Source organism: Paroedura picta, chromosome 12 (genome assembly GCF_049243985.1).
Source record: "Paroedura picta isolate Pp20150507F chromosome 12, Ppicta_v3.0, whole genome shotgun sequence".
Classification (NCBI taxonomy): domain Eukaryota; kingdom Metazoa; phylum Chordata; class Lepidosauria; order Squamata; family Gekkonidae; genus Paroedura; species Paroedura picta.
Window position 1 is genome coordinate 5,189,011 of NC_135380.1, and position 15,574 is coordinate 5,204,584.

Consider the following 15,574-nt stretch of genomic DNA (forward strand, 5'->3'; position numbering starts at 1 on the left):
GCTTTCCAGAGTCTTAGCAAGACACCTTAGAGCAGGGGTGGGCAAACTGCGCCCCTCCAGATGTCCATGGACTACAATTCCCATGAGCCCCTGCCAGCGAATGCTGGCAGGGGCTCATGGGAATTGCAGTCCATGGACATCTGGAGGGCCGCAGTTTGCCCACCCCTGCTTTAGAGGCTGAGCGGCAAAATACACTAAATGTTAACATACAAATATTTATTATTATTCACGTGCACATTTGAGATTTCCAAAAACATCAATACTAATCACACCTATTTGCACAGATCCAATACATACTGACATATGGATAAAGTGACCTTATATGAGGCTTGCTCAAGCATGGTTTCTGGAAGGGTTTCCCAAATGGGTGGGGATTAATTAATTTTTTATATATTTTTAAAATTGGTTCAACATTTATTGGGTGATATGACCATATATGAGCCTCTTGTGGTGCAGAGTGGTAAGGCAGCCTTCTGACAGCTTTGCCCATGAGGCTGGGAGTTCAATCCCAGAAGCCAGCTCAAGGTTGACTCAGCCTTCCATCCTTCCGAGGTCAGTAAAATGAGTACCCAGCTTGCTGGGGGGTAAACGGTAATGACTGAGGAAGGCACTGGCAAACCACCCCGTATTGAGTCTGCCATGAAAATGCTGGAGGGCGTCACCCCAAGGGTCAGACATGACTCGGTGCTTGCACAGGGGATACCTTGACCTTTATGACCATATATGGTTATTTCGACCCATCCTGCCCTCCCAAAATGGCCAATGATGGGCCCAGAAGGGGTGGGCAGGTGGGCTTCCCAACCATATTCTGCACGATGGAAGCCTGAAAAATGTTTCAGGGGTTTCTCAATGCTAAAAAAGTTGAGAAAGTCTGCCTTACACAAAGGACCAAATGCATTTTAACCCCTCCTGGGGGCCTTCCTCAGTGGTCTGGTATTAAAATGCACTGATACAATCTTGCAATAAGGCGGTAAAAAGATTTCAAAGAGGCCCCTACTAGAAAAAAACGTCTCCAGATATCTCTCTCTCTAGGAGTCCCCCGTGCAAAATATTTATTTTCGAAAATTCCACTCTCATTATTTACTTATATTTATTTATTCTTTAGATTTCCATCCCGCCACTTTCTGAGGCGGGACATGTGGCGGCTTACATATTGTCCTCTCTTAGCCTGAGTGCATTCTTGTGTGTCTCGTATAAAGTATTTTAATATTTAATAGACTCTCCTGCTCAAACTCTTAAGGTCCCTAGCTTGTATACACTGGTTGGGTTATTTTGTTCCATCAATTGATGTTCTCCAGAGGTCTGAAACAGAGGTCTTCCCCATCATCTACTGCCTGGTGCTTTTAACTGGAGATGCTGAGGATTGAACCAGAGACCTTCCGCATGCAAAGCCCAGGCTCTACCACTGAGCCACAGCCTGTGGCCATCCCTTGGCTCAGCAAATGCAGACCGTTCTCGCTTTGGCTGCGATTCAACTGAGGGACGCCGAAGAACTGAAACTCTGCATCCAAGATGGATACAGATAAGAATTTGCCTTTTATGACCTATTCTGAGTTTCGCCTTGAGACCGTGTAGAGTTTCTTGGGTAATTTCCTTGCCCCTTTGCCCTTGGCTTCCTAACATTGGGCGCAATGACTCAGCAAGCCCCTCTTGACTTGCAATACACATTCTCGCCCGGACTGGGAGCTTGTTGGAGGGGGAGCTCCATGTTTACGTGGAAGGTCAGGCCCCATGACTCCTGGCTCTATAACAAGAGGCAGGCTGCAGCAAGGGGGCAGAATGGTTCAATTGCAACAGGCAAGGGAATGTGTTTGGCCTGCATCAAGCGTCTCTAGAAATATCCTGCTCTTGCTTGTCTCCCCTGCCTCTGCCCCGTCCCCCCCCCTGCCCCAGAAGCAAGGCCACGAATAGTGCTGGGACCAAAACGCAGCTGCTGATAATCTCCCGGTGCCTGTCTAGATTTCTGAATCATGTGGGTATTATAGTCCAGACTGGATTATGCCCAGCAGTTTGGCGAAACCATTTCAAAAGGCAGTCTCGGGGGGGAAGCGAGTTCCGTTCTTGCGACGTGACCAACCGAGGGCCGGAACGCAGATGAAGAGGAGAAATAAAAAGGCTGTTTATTTTGGACGTCTCAAGAGTCGGGTTGGGTGTCACATAACCCTTTATATCCAGAAGTGGTCTCTCTACCCCTTTCTTGTTTTTCATAAACAGAAAGGGTTACTTTTACAGACAGTGACAAGACAGCCTTTAGCTCTCAAGGCTTGTGTGCTTCCCTCCAGCTTCTTGCTGCTGCATTTGAAACTAGAACATCGAACAGAGTCACAGATAACATTTCTAGCCTCACTGCACTTCCTTCCCCCCAAAGGAAGACCCCCTTCTGATGCCCCAGACCCTTCCTCAAGACGGCTCAGACTACAGATGCCCTCCCCCCCTTCAATATCCACTCAACCTCTACGGTTGCCAACCACCAGGTGGGGTCTGGAAATTTCCTATGGAGGTGCAGGTCACAAGAGTAGCATGGCTAGCATTCTTCCACCTTCGCCAACTACTAGCACCCTACTTGGCCCCAGAACACCTAGCCACAGTCATCCATGCGGTGGTCACTTCTAGACTGAACTTCTGTAACTCACGCGACATGGGCCTGCCCTTGTCCTTGCTCTGGAAACTGGAACTGGCCCAAAATACAGTGGCCAGGGTCCTTACTGGTACACCTTGGAGGGCACGCATTCGACCTCTGCTCTGACAGCTGCACTGATTACCAGTTGAATTCCTAATCAAGTTTAACGTCTTAACCCACCAAGCCATTCATGGTCCTGTGTATCTGAGAGACCACCTCTGTACCTATACTCCTCGAAGGAAGGAAGGAATACATAAAATTAAAAAAACTGTTTGGTGGCAAGCAGGAAGGAATGTGCCAAGAAAGCAGGAAGTCTCCCACTGAGCCAATCAAAACACTGGAAAAGATTATTTTTAAACCATCAGGAAGTTCCTATCCTAACTATGCTAAATATCCATCTCCTCCAATGCCCCCTACAGGACACCCTTTATATTCTGCTCAGTTATGCATGCTGCGGCTCTTGCATATTGCAGCATATAATGGTATAGAGTCCATTCTCCAAAGCAGCCATTTTCTCCAGGGGAACTGATCTCTGCAGTCTGGAGATAACAGAGGGAGATCTCCAGGTATACCCTGGATGCTGGCAACCCTAGCTCAGACCCAGCCAGCCATGCAAATTATGAGTGTAGGCTCTCAAATTTCCTTCCTTCTGCATGACCCCAGATGATGCCAGGGAAGGTCCCTGCTTTCCAGTCGCCCATCAGGACTTCCCCTGGTCAATCAAAGGGCCCATCTGCCCCTGTTGGTTTTCTTCCCTAACCCTCCCCAAATCGGGGTAAGGCTCTCACATCAGCATTTTGCAAAAGGTAGTCTGATCTTTGCAGATTCAGGTGAGACACCATTTTGTTCTGAAACAGGAGAACGACGCTGGAGTTGAGCAACACCTTTGAAGCCAACCAAGTTTCATTCTGGGCATAAGCTTCCATGTGCAAGTCTGCTTCTTTGGTGCACAAAAAAGCTTCTACCTTGAATAAAATTGTGTTGGTCTTCAAGAAGCCACCGGATTGGAAGTTTGTTCTGATCTTGAGACACATACATGCCCCTACACAAGCACTGTGGGGTCCGTTTCTCCACAGGGCAGAATTTCTTAAGTAAACCTAGACTCCCGGGAAATCTATAGGCCTGTTTGGAAAAAGGAATTATATAAACTCCAGTGAGCCTCCACAGTTGCTTCGGAGTTGGCTGGGAGGAAACAAGCCAAGACCATTTGGCAGTGATCGCTTTCACAGTTCCAGGAAAGAAATTAACTCTTCAGACAATATTTTTTAAGAGCGTCCTGGTGATTTTTTGGTCACAACTCTTCCGTGGCTACTTCGAGCCAAGTTCTTGAAAAGTTTCTTGAAACAGACAGCATGGCACAGAAGCAGGAATATCCACCCTTCAGTATATCTCGGGATAAATCTAGTTTAGGGCATAACAACAAATCAAAGGTTGTGTGGGTGCAAAAATAATTCCTTTTTGTTGCAACTCTGCTGGGATTTAAGGAGCCGTCCTATGACCTCCCATGCCAAAACAGGAGTTGGGCTAGTAATTCTTGACATAGGAATGAAAATTCTCCAAATTTGCATTTCCAGCTTACCTTCTTTTGTTTCTAAAGATAAACTGACGCATTAGGAATATTCCATTCTTGCCTTCTTTAAAAAAATTCTGAATTGCACACAGATCAAACTTGCAGGCCTAACATGCCTCAGTTTCTACTTCTTTCTCTTTGTTTGTATATCTGCCCCTCACACTGCTGATGTTCAGGGGGTCAATCTCTACAAAAGAGCAACCTTGATGTGGTCGTATACACAACCTCATTGCGATTCTTTCAGTGCAGTGTTTTATTGATGTGTGCCGGGAGACGGAAGATATGCCAAGGAAATGAAAGGAAATGGGGAAAGGAAATGGGGGAAACCAGGCATACACCAGTTCCAGAACTAAAGACACATTTTCTCAGCGGTTGGAACGAAGGAGGACTGGGAGACTATGCCAAGTGCAATTCCAGATCAATGACGGAATTATTAATCAGGAGAAATCGGTTTCTGCCTACCTGAACAGCAGCCCCCCCCCATCCTCCTGATGCAAAGACCAAATGGCAAATTTCTTTTGAGATAGAGAACTGTTTCAAAAGCAGCTTGTAATATGGATGCAGGGCCTGTTATGCAAAACAGGACCACTGGGGGGGGGGAAAACAACAACACTGGATGGGTGCCAACCTTTGGGCAGCACTTTGGGCTAGGATCCCAACTCAGGGTTTGGAAAGACCTGGGGACTCGAGGTTAGAGCTTGGGGCAGTGCGGTTTAGGTAGGGGAGAGACCTCGGTAGGGTATAATGCCACGTGGTCTACCTTCCAAAACAGCCATTCCCCCCCCCCCAGGAGAAGTGCAATAAATGTTTTAAATAATAAATAAAAAGTGATCTATGAAATCTGGCAATCAGTTGTAATTCCAAGAGCTCCCCAGTCCGCCCCTGGAGGTTGGCAACCGTACTAAGGACCTTAGCTGTTTCATTCTGTTAGTCTGCTTTGGGTATCTCCAGCCTCACACATACAACTGCCTTTGACTGATTTGGACCACTGGTCCATCCGAGGCAGGACAGTCTTCCCAGACTGGTAACAGTTCTCTAAGGTCCCAGGCAGGGGTTTTTCCCATCACCTCCTACCTGATCCTTTCAACTAGAGATGCCGAGGGATTGAACCTGTGTATTTTCACAACTGGTGATGGCTCTGGGACATTCTGGCTCTGAGCTTACTACCTCTGCCTCATGGGGATTGCATGTGCAATAGTTGCAGATGCCCATCACACAGTCATAGACGTTCCCTCAAGGTCCAAGGAAGGTCTGAAAACCCAAAGCAAAGGGACTGGGATGCAGCCAAGTCACAATCTGACCTGGGGGCCTTTGTGTGGTGTCATGAAATCTCTGCAGGGCTTAGTGAATCTTCTCTTTCTCAGGAAGCAAATCAGGGAGACAGCATCAGATTGCAGATTGATGAAAGAGCAGAGATGTGGTAAACAGGTCTACTTGAGAGAAAGAGAGGGGCTCAGTCCGGATGTAATAAGAAACAGTGATGTAGTTGAATTGCAGCCAGTTTATAAAACAAAAATAACAGAATGGCTGTCCTAAGAGGTGGAGCCAATCACAAAATGGCTGCCTCAGGAGGCGGGGCCAAGCACAAAAATGCCAGAGCTTTGTACAACTCTAATAGCAACTTTTCAACATTTCAGGCAGAAGGTCTGTTTAATGAGTTACTTTTTAGTTTGCACAGCCAGTCAGGAGCTTGGCTGGGCACAACCCCCATATAGTCCCGCCCACTTTCTAAAAACACTTGGAGGCACCCAAGAGAACCAAGCTGAAGACCCCCATCATAGAGACTGCAACGAAATCTTGCACATGCAGTATACAGCATTGGGAGGACAAACAAAGGACTTTCCATTCCCCCTTTTAATTAATATGTCATTACAAAACATATATTTTTATATCGGGGAGATTTGGGCATGATCTACTTTTTAACAGACTTTGAAAATGTCACTAAACATACAATATCTAAAAGACAGAAGATGCTGGTGGACACCATTATTTCCCATGGTGAGAATTTACAAACAGACCAAAAAATCTGTTTTTCTCTCATAGGAAGTAAAGGAGATTGGCTAAGGGGACCCTCTTTGGGTGCCCCTAGAATTGGACCCCCTGGTCCAATCTTTTTACAACTTGGGGACTACTTTGAGAAAAGGCTCCTGCAGCCACGCAGCAAGCTTGGTATCTCTCCCTCAACCCTCCCCCCACCCCCAAGCATGGAAAAGACAAAAGGGAAAACTTCAATAGCAACATTGGCTTCAATGGCATCAGATCAATTTGGATGCTATTTGACTGAATCCAAAAATGTATCCGTGATTCTGATGAATCAGATTCGGTCCAAGTTGCTTTGGACCGAATCTGAAACAGTCCAAATTTCTGTTCCCTTGCCTGGAGATCCTTCCCTTGCCTGGAGAACTTCCAGGATCTCTCTGGACCCCGCCTGAGCCCAAAATAAATAGCAGAATACAAACCACAAAGCCACGAAGTGGACAGGGGAGTAGACACTACTGCAGCCTCCAGGTAGGACCTGGAGATCTCCTGGAATTACAGCTCATCTCCAGACTACAGAGATCAAGTTCTCCTGGGGAATATGGCTGCTTTGGAGGGTGTACACTGAGTTCCCTGTACTCCCCAGGCTCCACCCCCCCCAACCCCAGGAGTTTTCCAGCCTAGATTTGGCAACCCTGCCCCCACCCCCCCGCCCCCCACCAGTGTTCTGGGAGGGATGGTTTTGGCTTCCTCATCCTTGCTGCTTCAAACTCAACGGCATCATTCCGTTTTTGCGTTTCTCCCTTGTGCAAATTGAACCTGCGATTATCTTGCCATTTTCTGTTTCCCAGAGCCAATTTTTCCCCCATAAATGGTGCGCTTTTCCAACTTACTTATACATCAATAAACGAGCATTATACATTATATATACAAATGGTATGTATCAACACTATATAAATTGCATATAAAACAGCACAGTGTGCACAGACAACGCTGCAAAACAAACACTGAGAAAGCCGAGAACCCGAACCAAAAGCAGAGAAGTGACAGAAAACAGAAATAGATATAAAAAGGAAATCAGGTGGTAGATTTATCCCCCCCCCCCCGGCAAGAACAGCCATCAAGAAAAATATCAGATACCAATATATATCTCATGCTTAAAAGACTTTATCAGGGGGATATCTTTTCTTCGCTCTGTGGGGGCTAATCTGCTTGTGGTGTTTGGTCCCAGAGAAGCTATGGTTGGTCTCGACCTGGCTAGGGCTTTTTCGGTCCTGGCCCTGACCTGGAAGAGCTGAGGGCCCTGATGGAGCATTCTCAGTTCTACAGGGCTTGCAAAATGGAGCTCTTCTGCCAGGTCTTTGGTTGAGGACAGGAACAGAAGAAGAAGAAGAGTTGGTTCTTATATGCCGCTTTTCTCTACCCAAAGGAGGCTCAAAGCGGCTTACAATCTCCTTCCCTTTCCTCTCCCCACAACAGACTCCCTGTGAGGTGGGTGAGGCCGAGAGAGCCCTGATATCACTGCTCGGTCTGAACAGATTTATCAGTGCCATGGCAAGCCCAAGGTCAGCCCAAGCTGGCTGCATGTGGTGGAGTACAGAATTGAACCTGGCTCGCCAGATTAGAAGTCCGCACTCCTAACCACTGCATCAAACTGGCTCTAGGGTTCAAAAAGGAACAACTAGGGGCCTCTCCTCTGTCCAATGTGATACCAATCCGTGAACCTCTACCCTGTGATGGTTGACTGCAGAATGGGGGAGAATTGTGGGTTATGCTGCTTCTTGTGTGTTTATGGTATTAGGGGTTATGACTGTCTTTACTGGCGGTTGTAACTGGTTTTATGTAACCTGCTATGAGTCCTTAGAGAGTGGCAGGATATAAATTGAACTATCAACACTATCAAGGCTGTGATGAGCCCAAGGTCACCCAGTTGGCTACACGTGGAGGAGCAGGGAATCAAACCCAGCTTGCCAGATTAGAAGCCGCCGCTCTTAACCACGACCCCACGCTGGTGATTATGCAAATGCAAAACCAAGCCCATGTTTATCTTCAAAAATATACCAATGAAGGGAAGTGCTTCCACATTACATTTAATACCATAAATAGAACAGAACGACAAGCCTTACCTTTTTGGATAACTGCAGCTGCGTCCTTCTGCAGTCCTGGCTAGTTCCTGGTAGTCTGACGTCAGCCCAGGGGTTTTATTGCCAGAAGTTGCTTGAATCAGCCCAATGGGTCTAACTGCTGCAGCTCTAGGGCAGTCAGGGCTGCCCCCACAGCTCCCCTAGAGGTGGGGAAGAGTTGTTGCAGGGCAGAGATTCAGTACCAGGATGCTCCTGCTCTGTTGTGGGTGGCGGTGGTGGTGAAGGGACCTTGTACCATAGCTCAGGTAAACAAAAACCTCCACTGCCCACTTATCGGTATTGCCAACCTCCAGGAAAGGCCCAAAGTTATCCCAGATTTACTACTGATCTCCAGACTGCAGGGATCAGTTCCTCTGAAGAAGATTGCTGCATGGGAGGGTAGACTCTATGGCAGAGGTGACCAAACTGTGCCTCTCCAGATGTCCATGGACTACAAATTCCATGAGCCCCCTGCTGGCAGGGGCTCATGGTAAATGTAATCCATGGACATCTCAGTTGGCCACCTCTGCTCTATGGCATCACAACGTGTAGACATCACTCCCCCCCCTCTACTGTCCCCAGGCCCTGGGACAACCATCTCATCTTCCCTACATGTGGTGTGCCATTGGTCCATAGATAGTTGATGTTCTCCTCTGCCCGTTCCCACAGTTATGAGACTTGGCGATTAACTTACCCACAAAAGGGAAGCCTGGGCCAAGTTTTGAGCCCTCATTGGCCTTAAACTCTGTTTCCCCTCTCCTTTATGTGTAAAGAAAGCATAAGGTTCAAAGGGAAGCTGTGGTGTTTGACAAACCCACACGCACCATTTATTGAACGGTGCGATGCCGCTGATGCCACAGCCGTCAGGCTAATGAAAGAGAAAGGAAAATTCTAATCCAACCAAACCCGTCTTAACCATCCCCTTGAAAAATATTTGTGTGTGTGTACATATCCCCGTGCAACAGGTTTATAAGAAGCAGTCCAGGGGCCCTTCCACCGAAGTCAACAAAATTATTTAAAAGGCATTAATCCCAAAACCCACGGAGTGGAAATCCTTTTGTTGACGTGAATGGGTTTTGGTTAAAGCCATTTTAAAAGGGCAGGATTGTGGAATCACAACTGTAATTCTCTTCTGACATTCTTCGGTGGTTTATCATTTCTGGGAATGACTGTATTTCTCTGAACAGTTTTCAAGGGCTTCAAGAAGCCTCTCGAATCGAGTGGCTGCCATAGAATGGAGTGGACTCTGTGTTCGGTCATTTCATAGCTGAAGGTCTCCAACGGACGGAAAAGTCAGGAGGGAGCGAGAGAGAGGACTGCTCTAGTGTTCCAAAACCATCTGCAAACGGAGCTGTACACACAGATGACCCAGGGGAAGCAGCACAGAAGGTCCTACTGGAGAAGATGAACAAGCTGTCATGGCCTCCAAAGCAAGGACATCCCACTTCAGCCAAGCCCAAAGTACTTGCAGAGCTTTGGAAGGAGAGAAAAAGGGGGAGAAATTCCCGTGCAATAGGAAGGGAGAAAGACGGAAAGGATTTTAACCAAGTCTGTTTGGAGAAAGCTAATAAATTTGTCCTATGAAGTGAGGTGCCATTGTTCAACGTTGCCTAGAAGACGAGCCCAACTTCCTAATTCCAAAAGCAGTTGCAGAATATATAGGTGCCAGCTCTGGGTTGGAAAATACCTGGAGGTTTTGGGAATGGGTAAGATTTGGGGCAGGGAGGAACCTCAATGCTCTAGAGCAGGGGTAGTCAAACTGCGGCCCTCCAGATGTCCATGGACTACAATTCCCAGGAGCCCCTGCCAGCATTCGCTGGCAGGGGCTCCTGGGAATTGTAGTCCATGGACATCTGGAGGGCCGCAGTTTGACTACCCCTGCTCTAGAATCCACCCTCCCAAGCAGCCCTTTTCTCCAGGGGAACTGATCCCTTTAGCCTGGAGATGAGCTATGATTCCAGGAGGTCCCCAGGTCCCCACCTAGAGACTAGCATCCTAGCCAGCATGTGTTTTGAGTGACATTTCTCTTTCTCGCAACTTCATAGTCTCCAAGCATAAGTGATGGCCTTCCAAACAGGTCCTGGAGCCAATCTCCCACAAGCTTAGTTGAAGACCAACCATTTCCTCCAGGGGAACTGGCCCATGTCATATGGAAATCAGTCGTAATTCTGGAGGCTAGTCACCACAGGGAATTTTGTACATGGAGGGTTTGGAGTTGAAACCCATGAAGCATATAAAACCAAGGATTCAGAAAATTCAGCCAGAGAAAGCACACCTAAGACAAGGGCTGGGAGAGGACATTCCGGATCTCAAATCTACACTGGGGTTGCGACAGAAATATTAGAACTGTTCTCACCGTTTGGTGTTTTTTTTTTCAAGTAGCCAGCTGGGTTTTTCCCGGTACATTTTTGAGAAAATGGAGCTTAACCAGAAATTCTCCAAATGCCGTTTAGCTCTCTGAGAAAAAGTAATCCATTCAGCAGTCCGAAGTCCTCCGTGAATAACAAGAAAACCGTTCTAGAATTTAGATATCTGAACAAGAGGGGGGAAAGCGTAAAAACAAAACTAAATTAAAACAACAACAACAACAAAAACAACGAAAAGCAAAAGTTAGCAACTGCTGTAAACTCCTGGGAAAAATACGTGTGACATTAACAATACCCAAGCTTTAACCTGAGGATTGTGAAGGTCTTGGAACACATCCCAAATTGCCAGCTCTGTGTTGGATCCCCTGTCAGGAGACACGGGGAGGGGGGGGGAATCAATAAGCAGCGACTGTACCAGAACAGAACATTTCCAGAAATAGTGTCCCAACTCACAATCATGAACACACACAATACCTTTATTGGCATAAAGCAGATTAGCAAAATGAACAGAACTCATAATCATGGGCAGTTGTTAACACCCTTTGTTTTAAATACGACTGAGGCATTGCAGAATGGCAGATTCATACCGTCACTCTGCTGCTCTTACCAGAACTGACCGTACCAAGGTGCTCAGAACTGCAGCTATGACAAGAATTCTTGACACTTCAAGCAGATTTTTCTCAATGGCCTGAATAGAACTCTCAGGATCTTAGTCATCCCCAGTGAGTCACACGGGCTCATTTTGTCTCCATTCCTACAAACCTGACCAGGCCACATGACTCAGAGTGAAGAGAGGACAGGCATCCAGGCCCTACAATGGGGAGCCTGTCGTCAGTCAAGTATGCTTTCTCTCTCTACCTCTTAACCTGCTTCACTGAGCCATTGTGACGACAACATGGGGAAGGGAAAAAAACGTGTCATTTACCCTAAGCTCTTTTCAGGAAGGGCCGAAGGCAAATACCCTAGGATAAACAAAACATATTTTATTAAAAGGCCTTGTGAAATGTCTTGTAGAACTCCATCAGCTCTGGTCAAATGCATGGCTAGAAAAGCCTTGACTTCTTGCAGAGCATTTCACAGGTGGGCAGGGGGGTGGGGGAGTGGGAGAGAACAGCCCTTTGGCCTAGATTAATTTTTGTGAGATCAGCAATTCTATGTGTACTCCATTATGTCATATTCAAAAAGCCATGGGGCTCAATGGGAGAGCATCTGCTTGGCATGCAGAAGGCCCCATCTTCAAGCCCTGACATCCCCAGTTAAAGCAAACTTTCTCAATGATTTTATCCTTGAGAAACCCTTGAAATGTTCTTCAGGCTTCGAGAAACCCCAGGAGTGGGGCAGAATATGGTTGGGAAGCAGAGCTGTGGACATGCCCACCCAGGTCCCCTCCCCTCCCTACCCCCCCCCCCCAGGCCTATATTTGGCTGTTTTGGGAGGGGGGGGCAGGTTGACACGACCATAAATGCTCATATCACTGATAAAAGGAACAGGTAATGGGTGATGTGAAAGATTTTCACTTGAGACCCTGAAATCTGAGTAGACAAGAATGACCTTGATGGCCCAAAAGCTCTGATTCAGTAGAGGTCAGCTTGATCTGTACATACAGACGTACCTGTATGCACATCAACAACTTCCTCCTTAAACTTCACATCTCGGACATGATACCAAGCCATGTTCTTTCAAAAACCCATCATTCTACTACGGCAGGAAAGAACTCCAAGGAAGGAGGGCAGGGGTTTTATTGCTGCTTGTGGGATTTTATTGTGGCTTTTATCATTCTGTTGTCAACCATCGCAAGCTGGCCATTCGGAAAGTGGCAGTCAACCAGTCGAACAAACAAACAAGCAAGCAAACAAACAAGGAACCTATTTGAATTACGAACCCAAGGGGACCTTTCCTCTGCTCTTCTTCATCCGGGGTATGAGAGAAGATCCCGGGCGGACCATCCGGAACCCCACCCACCACCTTCCTTATCTTCATATTCTTTCTTCGAAAGGTATAGAGTGCTGATCTTGTGCCCACTGCAAAAGGTCCACACTTGTAACGTTGCCATGTTCTCCAGGAAGTCTAATTAATGTGATGGAAGCCATATGATGGAAGACTAATTACTGAAGAGACATATGGAAAACATATGATGGGAGGACATATGGAGGGCATATGATGGGGGGGTCACATGAGGACATATTAGGAATGCCGTAATTAACCATCAGCCCAATATTCTTATTAGGAGAAATGCTCTTTTCAGGAATTGCCAAATGGCCACCTTGTATCAATTTTGCTCTGGAACTGCTCCTCGCTTTTCCTTTTGTAAACACAATGAAGCCAGAAACATTCCCAGGCTGTCAGTATCTGGTCAGGAGGCACCAGAAAAAAGGCCATTTCACCAGCCGTAAAGAAGACCTCTATCCCACCAGCAAGACATTTCCCAGGGACTAGCATTTTCTGCCAAAATCCCATCATGGAATCATAGAGTTGGAAGGGACCTCCAGGATCATCTAGTCCAACACCCTGCAGAATGCAGGAAATCCACAGGTGAGCGTGGGCCATTCAAACCTACCTTGCAGGGTGGTTGGGAGGATAAAAGGAGGCGGGGTGGGAGGATATGTGCTGATAACAACCACACTGCTGCTGTGCCTTATGGTAACGCAAAGGGCCCTCAATGGAACTGTGGTGTATTTCAAAATGGCCGCTGGAGAGAACCCTCCCACCCTGTGCCTGACATTCCCAGGAAGAGCTTCACCAAGAGATCCTGCCAGTCAAAGAGATATGCCAAACCCACATGCCAGCAAAGAACACTCAAAGTTTTGGCAAGGGTGCTTTAGAATATTATGTAGGAAGTCACAGCTTCACAATCATAAGGGAATGAATTTGATTTTTTAAAATACACTGGGGGAGATTACTTTGCTTATAACGTTCGCAGAAGTTTCCTTTATTTACTCTCTTGACATGAGAACCAGATGCATTTCCCCCCCTTCCGTGAAAGCTGAAAGGACCAGGATTTTTAAAAAGCATGCCTATGAGCCACAAATCCGCACACCCCTTCCAAGACTTTTTGGGAGAGGGGAAAGGAGGAGACCTGATTGCAGAAAATCCCCACCAGGTTTTTTTTCCCTTTTTCTTTTTCTTTTAATGCACAAAGCAAGCCTTACCTGTCACTTCTCAACATGTGTGCAGACCAAAACATTCTCCAGGGGAAACCCAGACTCGCAGTTGTGTGCAAGACCCAAGGAAAGCTAGGAGGTTGTACAGTTATCTCCCTTGGTGTAATTCTAAACCATACAACCTACTACCTCAACCCGGATACATGCAAGCTGTCAAAAAGGTGGGCAGAACAGCCCTGCCCATCCAAGGCCCATCTAGGCCGGCGTTTATGCAAAAGAGCGGGCCAGAAACACGAGTCACTTCCGCAACACAACGAGTTGGGGGAAATGCTGTGTTCACAGCCAGATGTCACCGCCGGACATCAGATATATTATCTGATAGATTCGCCACCGGATACTGGATCGACAGACAGAAAGCACAATGGGGGCAACAGATAGAATTCCTGGAGGGATTGCCTGGAGAGAGGTGCAGGAGGAAGACTCAAGACTTACAGTTAAGAATAACCAGGGATGTCAGTTTCCAGGTAGGGCCTGGAGATCTCCTGGATCTCCTGTTTATCTACAGACTACAGACATCAGTTCTCCCCGTGAAAATGGATGCTTTGGAAGGTGAATTCTATGGCACTGCGCTCTAATGACATCCTTGTCCTCCCCAAGCCCCATCCCAAAATCTCCAGGAGTTTCCAAACCTGGACGTAGCAACCTGCCCTCCCTGGTGGCTAGAGGGGGGGGAGGGAATCTGAGAACCCCGGGAATACCAGGTCAAGATATGGACCCAACAAAACAGCAAGCCATCTGATCAAGATTTTGCAACGTGGTCACCATTCAAGAGGTCCCTACAACAGGCCAATCAGAGCTTGTCCAGCTGAGTACCTAGTGGGATGCTCAGGACTGCAATCTCCTTTACACAGGAGTAAGCCCCTTTGTGCCTGAGTCTTCCCAACGTCACACCGAGCCAGGTTCTGTTGGGACAATTGGAGGGTCCCCAGTTTGGGATATACTTCTTCTGACTCCTTGGGCAATGGCCACATTACTTTAAAAGTCATGTCCCCATGACAAGACGGCAAAGCGGACCCACCATCCCTGTTGCCCTAGGTCAGAGGCATTGCTATTTCAGATGAAGAGGCCTGTAAAGCCATTCCAAAATCTCTGCATAAGAAACTTCCTGTAAGGAACGGGGCTGGTAGGTGACCCTAGATGGGAGAGAAAACACACAGACAGATACATGTTGGCAGATAACTGATTGTGCAGTAATTTGCCAATACGGGGCTCAGAAGACATTGCAAGGAAGAGAAAACTGAGCATTAGTCAACAGTGTGGTACCATGGTAACAAAGGCCAATATCACGATTCGGCTGAAGCAAAGAAAAGCATTTTGGCCAAAACAAACGAAACGGCTGTCAAAATCTATTTGACATCGCACAACCTTGAAGAAGAAAACGACAGTCTGTTTTGGTTGTCCGGTGCCCAAGGGGATGTGGATCAATTGCACATCACAAATGCAAGCATGTCATGGCATTATGTGCCCCAGCCACGGGAAAACTTTGAACCACCAGAATATTTCATTTGAATAAACCTGCATTCATTTGTGTTAATATTACCTCCCTGTTTTATCCATTGAAAGGTCACTGGCGACCGTATTTCTCAAGCCATGATGACCCTCCAGACAGAGCCAGTGAAATCCAGAATGGAATGGAATAGTTCAAAGTCCAAATCCGAGGCGTGCTTGTTTAGAAGTTAAGTTAGTCTTGGAGAAACTCACCACAAAGATTAGGAAGTTCATAATGCATTGGACCCTGTGGAGAAACACCCACCAAC

General features: G+C 47.0%; 1 long non-coding RNA gene across 1 annotated transcript in view; it reads right to left on the reverse strand.

Annotated features, from left to right (window-relative positions):
• Positions 1 to 15,574, reverse strand: part of LOC143821379 (uncharacterized) — a 34,797-nt gene that overhangs the window by 7,033 nt on the left and 12,190 nt on the right. The window contains exons 2-3 of the long non-coding RNA XR_013225787.1: positions 10,647 to 10,822; positions 8,294 to 8,451 (exon numbers count right to left, since the gene is read on the reverse strand). This is a non-coding gene — a long non-coding RNA (uncharacterized LOC143821379). The remainder of the gene's footprint in view (positions 1 to 8,293; positions 8,452 to 10,646; positions 10,823 to 15,574) is intronic.